Source organism: Anomaloglossus baeobatrachus, chromosome 4 (assembly GCF_048569485.1).
Source record: "Anomaloglossus baeobatrachus isolate aAnoBae1 chromosome 4, aAnoBae1.hap1, whole genome shotgun sequence".
Classification (NCBI taxonomy): domain Eukaryota; kingdom Metazoa; phylum Chordata; class Amphibia; order Anura; family Aromobatidae; genus Anomaloglossus; species Anomaloglossus baeobatrachus.
In genome coordinates, this window is record NC_134356.1 from 366,791,088 (window position 1) to 366,799,525 (window position 8,438).

Sequence of the window (8,438 nt, forward strand, 5' to 3'; positions counted from 1 at the left end):
CTGGCAACCTTTAGTGACTTTCATATGGCACTAAAGGGTACCTAGCCTTGTATTTAGCAAAAATAAAAATTAAAAAAAACCAAAGCGACGTGGGGTCCTTCCTATCTTTTGTAGCCAGCTAGGGTAAAGCAGACGGCTGCAGCCTTCAGGCCACAGCTGGGAGCTTTACCTTGGCTGGTAATCCAAAACAGAGGGCACCCCATGCTGTTATTTTACATTAAATAAATAATTTAAAACACAAAACGTGGTGTCCCCACCAAATTGGATCACCATCCAAGGTAGGGTGGACAGCTGTGGTCTGGTATTCTCAGACTAGGGAGGTCCACCGTTATTGGACACTCCCCAGCCTAAAAATAGCAAGCCACAGCCGCCCCAGAAGTGGCGCATCCATTAGATGCGCCAATCCTGGCACATTGCCCCAACTCATTCCATTGCACTGGTGCTGTGGCAAACGGGGTAATATATAGGGTTAATGCCAGATGTGTAATGTCACCTGGCATCAAGCCCTGGGGTTAGTGATGTCACGCGTCTATCAGATACCCGACATCACCAACCCAGTCAGTAATAAAAAAAAAAAAAATTGACAACAAAATAAGTTTTATTTGAAAAAACACTCCCCAAAACATTCCCTCTTTCACCAATTTATTGAAAAGAACAATCAAGTCCGGGTCCGGCGTAATCCAATAAGGGGGTCTCACCACGATCAATACCATACTCACTGTCCAAGTCAATTAAGAACAGAATGTTCCCCATTGGCTGGGAGAGCAGTGCAGTGACCTGAGCTAACATCAATAGGTCAGCCCAGGTCACTGCAGGGGATGATGAGTGCTGCTGTCAGGAGGTTACATGAGATCATTACCTGCTGTGACGATCTCCTGCACTCCTGACGTCAGCGTTGTCACTGACTTCTATGCCCGCCGCGTTCTCAGCAGTATCATGGGAACCCGTGATGTCACCGCTAGTGATAGTCTCAGGCCACTCGCGAGACGTGACGTGAGAACGCGGCGGGCATAGAAGGCAGTGACAGTGCTGACGTCAGGAGTGCAGCAGACTTCATCACAGTAAGTAATGATTTAATCTAACCTCCTGACAGCAATGCTCATCATCCCCGCGGCTGCCCGCACTGCAGTGTGAGAAGCTGCTGATACTGTGGGCAGACACTGACACACTGCAGTGCGGGCAGACACTGACACACTGCAGTGCGGGCAGATGCTGACATACTGCTGTGCGGGCAGCCACGGGGCTGGCAGGGAGCGGGACACAGACTGCAGGGGCACCCAATGGAGGTCACACGGAAGTGCTTCCGTGCAGCTTCCAGGGATTTTGCAGGCCCATTGACTTGTATTGAGTCACGGTCCGATATTACGGAACAGAATAGGCCATGTTCCATAATAGCGGAATGGACATGCGGCATCCGATGTGTGTTTTTGTAGGATCGGATGCACACGGAAGTTCTTCTGTGTGCCATCCGAACCTACACAAAAGACAATGAAAAGATGGTCCTATTCGTGGGTCCGCAAAAAAGCAGGAACTGACCAGGACAGACGGAACGGTCATGTGAATGAGCCCTTAGGCTATGTGCGCATGTAGCGTTTTTTCTAGCATTTCCGCAGCGTTTTAAGCTGCAGCGTCACATTGTCAAAGTGCATGCGTTCTGCTTTCCAAGCAAAGTCTATGAGAATCATGCCAAATCCGTGCGTGCAATGCTTTTTTGAACGCAGCGTTTTGAGAGTCAAAAATTTGACAAAATCTCTGTGTTTAAAAAAGCAACACGGGGTTGGCTTAGGGGCTTAATGATTCTAATTGACTTGTATCGCGTCTGTTATTTCTTAGTACTTTTGCCTTGGTTTAATAGAGACCATATCAATCAGATAAACAGTTTAAAATATCAAGTTGGGGCATCACACCCTATTATGTCACATATTGTCAGACAAATGTTTTTCCTTGTGTAACCATGAATATCTTGTTATGTTTATAAAAAATTGGAAAATCAATAAAAAAAAAATTTGGAAAAAAAAAAAGCAACATGTCACTTATTTCGTGCGCTTTGGGTGCTGCTCCCACTCTGTCTATGGGAGAGGCAGCATTCCGAGCGCATGAGATCGGCATGTATTCTGCAGACATACTGCATCCATTACACAGTGTTTCTGCAGCGATTTGAAGCGCACATGCACTGCCCAAATCACTGCAGAATTTGTAGCATGGACACTACGCCACGTACACACATAGCCTTAAGGGTGCTTTACACGCTGCCACATCACTAACAATATATCGTCGGGGTTACGTCGTCAGTGACGCACATCCGTCGCCGTTAGTGAGATCGCAGCATGTGACACCAAGGAGCGACGATCAACGAGCGCAAAAATGTGAAAAATTGTTGCTCGTTGACACGTCGCTCCTTTTCCAAATATCGCTGCTGCAGGTACGATGTTGATCGTCATTCCTGCGGCATCACACATTGCTATGTGTGACACCGCAGGAGCGCCGAACATCTCCTTACCTGCGGCCACCAGCAATGAGGAAGGAAGGAGGTGGGCGGCATGTTCCGGCCGCTCATCTCCGCCCCTCCTCTGCTATTGGACGGTTGCCGTGTGACGTCGCTGTGATGCCGCACGAACCGCCCCCTTAGAAAGGAGGCGGATTGCCGGCCCCAGCGACGTTGCAGGGAAGGTAAGTCCATGTGATGGGTGTTAGCGATGATGTGCGCCACGGGCAGCGATTTGCCCGTGACGCACAACTGATGGGGGTGGTTACGCTCGCTAGCGATATCGGTACTGATATTGCAGTGTGTAAAGTACCCTTTAAACTACTAGTCTGCTCCTGTGGTCTACAATGTGGCAACTAATTCAATGTTAATTGGTTTCAAGGATTGATCTTAAATATAAGATGGCAAGACAAACATTTTAAAGTGCTACTTCACTTTCAGGTGACTTCAGAATAAGCCATGATGTATGTGTATATGTGAGAAATAACACTATTTATGGCATTTATTTGATTTGTTTCCCTGACATGCATCAAAAGAGCACAACAATTAAGGATTTTTTTAATTTCTGAACATTTTAATTAAGCCCTGAACACAACATAAGGTGCCCCAGACTCCACACCCCCCTTTTTTTCTTTTCATAGCAGGACAAATGGTTGAGCACACCAACTAACTTATTTTATTTATTTTGCAGGTCATTACTGACTTTTAGATCTAATTTGGAATAGAAACACATCTTCCTGACTGGCACTCTCTAGTGTGAGGTTTCTGGTGCCCATCTGTTTAGTAACTTGTAAAAACAATCTTTTCATAGATCAGGAGACCACTCAAAGTGAGACTCTAGGGAGCAGTGGGCTATCTAAGTGGTTGTTACAGCCCCTACGTTATAAAGACTAAAGGTGGCTTTACACACTGCAACATCGCAAACGACATCGCTGTAAGGTCACCGGTTTTGTGACGTTACAGCGACCTCCCCAGCGACATTGCAGTGTGTGAAACACATCAGCGACCTGGCCCCTGCTGTGAAGTTGTGATCGCTACAAATCGTTCAGGACCATTCTTTGGTCCTTTGTTTCCCGCTGTGCAGCAAAGTTTTAGTGTGTAAAGGGGACTTTACAGCGACTTCGTTAGCGACTTCCCTTTCAAAAAGCTGCTTTACAACGTCCCCAATGACTAGCTAGGTCGTTCTGCAGGTCCGGATCGCTGTTGCGTCGTTGGCCAGGTTTGCCTGTTTGACAGCTCACCAGAGACTTTGTAGCGATCCCGGCCAGGTTGGGATCGCTGGTGGGATCGCTAGAAAGTTTCAGTGTGTAAAGGGGCCTTTAATTATTGTGGGACAAGTTGCAGTTTTTACCATACCCATTGTCCCGTATTAGAAAACAGTAAAATAAATTCCAAGTGCAGTTAAATTGGGATAAAGATACAGTTCCCCAATTGTTTTTTGTGTTTTGTTTTTACAACATTCATTGTGTGGTAAAAATAACTTGCAAACCACATGCTGAAAAGACCGGAGCAGTGGAAGAATAAGGAGAGGTGAGCATTTTATTTATTTATTTTTTATTTTTTATTTTTTTTTAAATCCCCGAGTACATTTTGCGAACCATGATACTGTTTGGAAGGCTATGTGGGGGCCAGTATACTGTTTGGAGGGCTATGTGGGAACCAGTATACTGTTTGGAGGGCTATGTGGGAACCAGTATACTGTTTGGAGGGCTATGTGGGAGCCATTATACTGTGTGGAAGGTTATAAGGGGGGCATAATACTGTTTGGAGGGCTACGTAGGGGCCAGTATACTGTTTGGAAGGCTATATGGGGGCCAGTATACTGTTTGGAGGGCTATGTGGGAGCCATTATACTGTGTGGAAGGTTATAAGGGGGGCATAATACTGTTTGGAGGGCTATGTGAGGGCTATTATACTGTTTGCAGGGCTATGTGGGGACCATTAGGCTATGTACCCACGGGACTAAGTACCCGCGGAATTTGCCACGGAAAACCTGCAGATTTATCTGGGTTTTCTATGTGCAGCTGCGGAATATGCTGCGGATGTCCCGCAGTCACACGTAACTGCATGTCAATTATTCCTGCGGAAATACCTTCAGAAAGCCCGCCTCTCCACTATGGAGATAGAGGCCGGGACTTCTGCAGGTAAGTCGCATGAATGTCCACAGGTTTTCCGCAGATATTTCGCTGGAATCCCACAGCTATGGAAAGCTGTGGATTCCGGGGAGCTGCTGCGGGAAACCTGTGGACATACCTGCGGATATATCCACAGGTACATAGTCCTGTGGGCAGATAACTTTATACTGTTTACAGGGCTATGCGGGGACCATTATACTGTTTTGAGGATCATGTTGTGCTTATTATACTATTTGGAAGGCATTGTTGGAGCCATTATACTGTCTGGTGGGCTATATGGGGGCCAGTATACTGTTTGGAGGACTATGTGGGGTCCAATATACTATTTGGGGCCCATAATATACTGTTTGGAGGGCTATGTGGGAGCTAATGTATTGTTTGGAGGACTAGTGGAGCCATTTTACTGTGTGCGGGCCATTATACAATGTGGAGAATTGTGTGGGGTCCATCGTGCTGTGTAGAGGGTTGTGGCGGGACCATTATACTCTTTGGAGGGTTGTGAAGGGGGCATTATACTGTGTGAAGGGACATCTTAATATTTGGAAGCTTGTGTAGAGGCCATCATATTGTATGGAGGGTTATGTTTGGATCACTGTGGGGGAATTATACTGTGTTGGGTCATCATACTGGGCATTTGGAGAGTACTGGAGAGGAATTCACTCATACTGTATTTAGAAGGCACGTTTGTTGACACGATACTTTATGGATCATTATGGATCATTGATGATCCAATTTTATTTAAGGTTTTACCCATACACCCTGTTATAGTGTATAGGACAAATAAAAATCTCAAAAATATTTTAGCACCTAGTCAGATAAAGACAAAAAATGTTCATGGGAGTGCTAGTGGAATCCTTTTTACTACCTTTTTAAGTGTAAAGGGAACTTTGTAGGATTGCAAGATATAAATGTTGCAAATGAATTCCCAAAGGCAACAATGGCAGTTTTTCTTCCACAGCCACAGTTGACAGTTTTTTGATTAAAGTTTTTTTTTTTAAACTGCCAAAGCTCCTATGTAATTTATTTGCTACAGTGCAAATGTCATCTACAAAATGTAGGGTGCACCACTTTACCTGTCCATATCAGGATGAATAAGCACAGGTACAACATTAATAATGGCATCCTAAATCATAGCTTTTCTTGGCATTTTATTCATGTGCATAACAAAAATCTAGAATTTTTAAGGCTGGTTATAATTGAACAGGTTCCATATAACTGTGATAATAGATACCAGCAGTTAGTGAACCATGAGTCCTTTTGGATTTTTAAGTTATCCACTTTAGTAACGGATGGTCTGAACAAATGCATAGATCACACTGAATATTATAAGTTGTAACCTGTTCAAGTAGTTGTAATTAAATTTTATTATAATTGTCTCATGTTTGTGAGCAAATAAACAAAAATACCTTGAGATAACCTTGGACAATTACTATTGATGTAGGTATATGGTAATGATACTTGGTTTATCAAGGTCCTTGCCTTAAAGTTTTTTTCACCTGGTTCATAAGGGATTAATTATGGGCCAGTTTGGCCAGATACCCTCCACCTTTTCAAATGGCTATATATATGTGGTTTGTCTTACCTTTTTATGTAAACCTGAGGAAAAGAGCAGGTCGCTCTCAAAACGCGTTGTTTTAGAATAAAGTAATTTCCTGTTGATCCACATTGTGACAGCGCCACTTCACCGCCGGAATTTTGTCTTTTCTTCTCAAAGATTTGCAAAGATATTAGATAGATAGAAAGATATCCATTTTTGATAACTAGCAAAGGTAAAGCAGACAGCTGTGAGCAGATATTATCAGACTGCGAAGGTCCATGATTATTTGGCCTAACAATACCAGCCTGCAGTCGCTCCAAATATGGAACCATCACGAGATGCTTAACCTCAGATTTCCCTGGTGAAGTGGCAATCATGCTAATGGTTTTTGGGATTGATGACAGCTGCGCAGTGTCCAAAAACACAGCTAACATCAAACCCTGGTGTTAGTAATGGAGGATGGTCTATTAATTACCTCACCTTCATTGAAACAATGAAATGGCCAGCCCAGAGTCCTGATCTACACCCAATAGAAAACCTCTGGAAAATGCTGACAAAGTTATGGCCAAGAAACCCACAACAGTCAAAGGACAGATTGCTAGGTGGAGCTGGGGATAACCCAACTGTCATGGTGCACATTGGTACTAATGACAAAGTTAGAAGGAGGTGCAAGGTCCTTAAAAACAATTACTAGAAGAGAAGCTGAAATCTAGGACCTCTAAGGTGGTGTTTTCAGAAATACTACCTGTGCCACGAGGGTCACTAGAAAGACAGCGGGAGCTTAGGAAGATAAATACATGTGTGTATATATAGGTATGTTATGAGCTGTTTGTTAATCAGTTTTCCATATTTCACAATACTCTTTTTGTTTGAAAGACAATTACATTTATGGAGGAAGTCTCACAGAAAATTCCTAGCTTTCAATAAAACATATAAAATCGAAGATATGCTGTAAATGCCAGATACGCAAACATGATGATTGTGTTTGCACAGTAACAGTCATACGGTTACCAGGAAGGAATGATGATAGTGCTGTGTTACAACTCTCATTAAAGGGACTGTATCTTTAACATAAATCTCCCAAACCATGTACATTGGCATGCAGATCTTTGCAATGTAAATCCATCAACACCATTATACAGTATCTTCTATTTGTTGCTGGAATCTCAAGTAATTAGCATTTTCAATCATATGCTACTGAGGTTCATATGGTGTAGGGTCTGAGACCAGCAAGATGTTATAACTACAGGACTAGGTGTCCTAGTCAACAGTTCTATGCAACCTTAGGGGTGCTTCACACACAGCGAGCTCGCTGCCGAGATCGCTGCTGAGTCACGCTTTTTGTGACGCAGCAGTGACCTCATTAGCGATCTCGCTGTGTGTGACACTGAGCAGCGATCTGGCCCCTGCTGCGAGATCGCTGCTCGTTACACACAGCCCTGGTTCGTTTTCTTCAAAGCCGCTCTCCTGCTGTGACACACAGATCGCTGTGTGTGACAGCAAGAGAGCGACAAATGAAGCGAGCAGGGAGCAGGAGCCGGCGTCTGACAGCTGAGGTAAGCTGTATCCAAGATAAACATCGGGTAACCAAGGTGGTTACCCGATATTTACCTTAGTTACCAGCATCTGCAGCTCTCACGCTGCCTGTGCTGCCGGCTCCGGCTCTCTGCACATGTAGCTGCTGTACACATCGGGTTAATTAACCCGATGTGTACAGCAGCTAGGAGAGCAAGGAGCCAGCGCTAAGCAGTGTGCGCGGCTCCCTGCTCTCTGCACATGTAGCTGCATTACACATCGGGTTAATTAACCCGATGTGTACTGTAGCTATGGTAGGAGAGCAAGGAGCCAGCGCTCAGTGTGCGCGGCTCCCTGCTCCCTGCACACACAGCTGTGCGCTGGTAACTAATGTAAACATCGGGTAACCATACCCGATGTTTACCTTAGTTACCAGTCTCCGCAGCTTCCAGACGGCAGCTCCGTGCAAGCGCAGCGTCGCTTGCACGTCGCTGCTGGCTGGGGGCTGTTCACTGGTCGCTGGTGAGATCTGCCTGTTTGACAGCTCACCAGCGACCATGTAGCGATGCAGCAGCGATCCTGACCAGGTCAGATCGCTGGTCGGATCGCTGCTGCATCGCTAAGTGTGAAGGTACCCTTACCTTCACCACTGATTATGCTTTCTGTCAATCTACAGTGTACACAGAAAGCCGCTAATCAGTGGCGTGGGCGGATTTATACAGGACTGAGCATTTTGAAGCAGAACAAACAGTGATTGGATCAATTT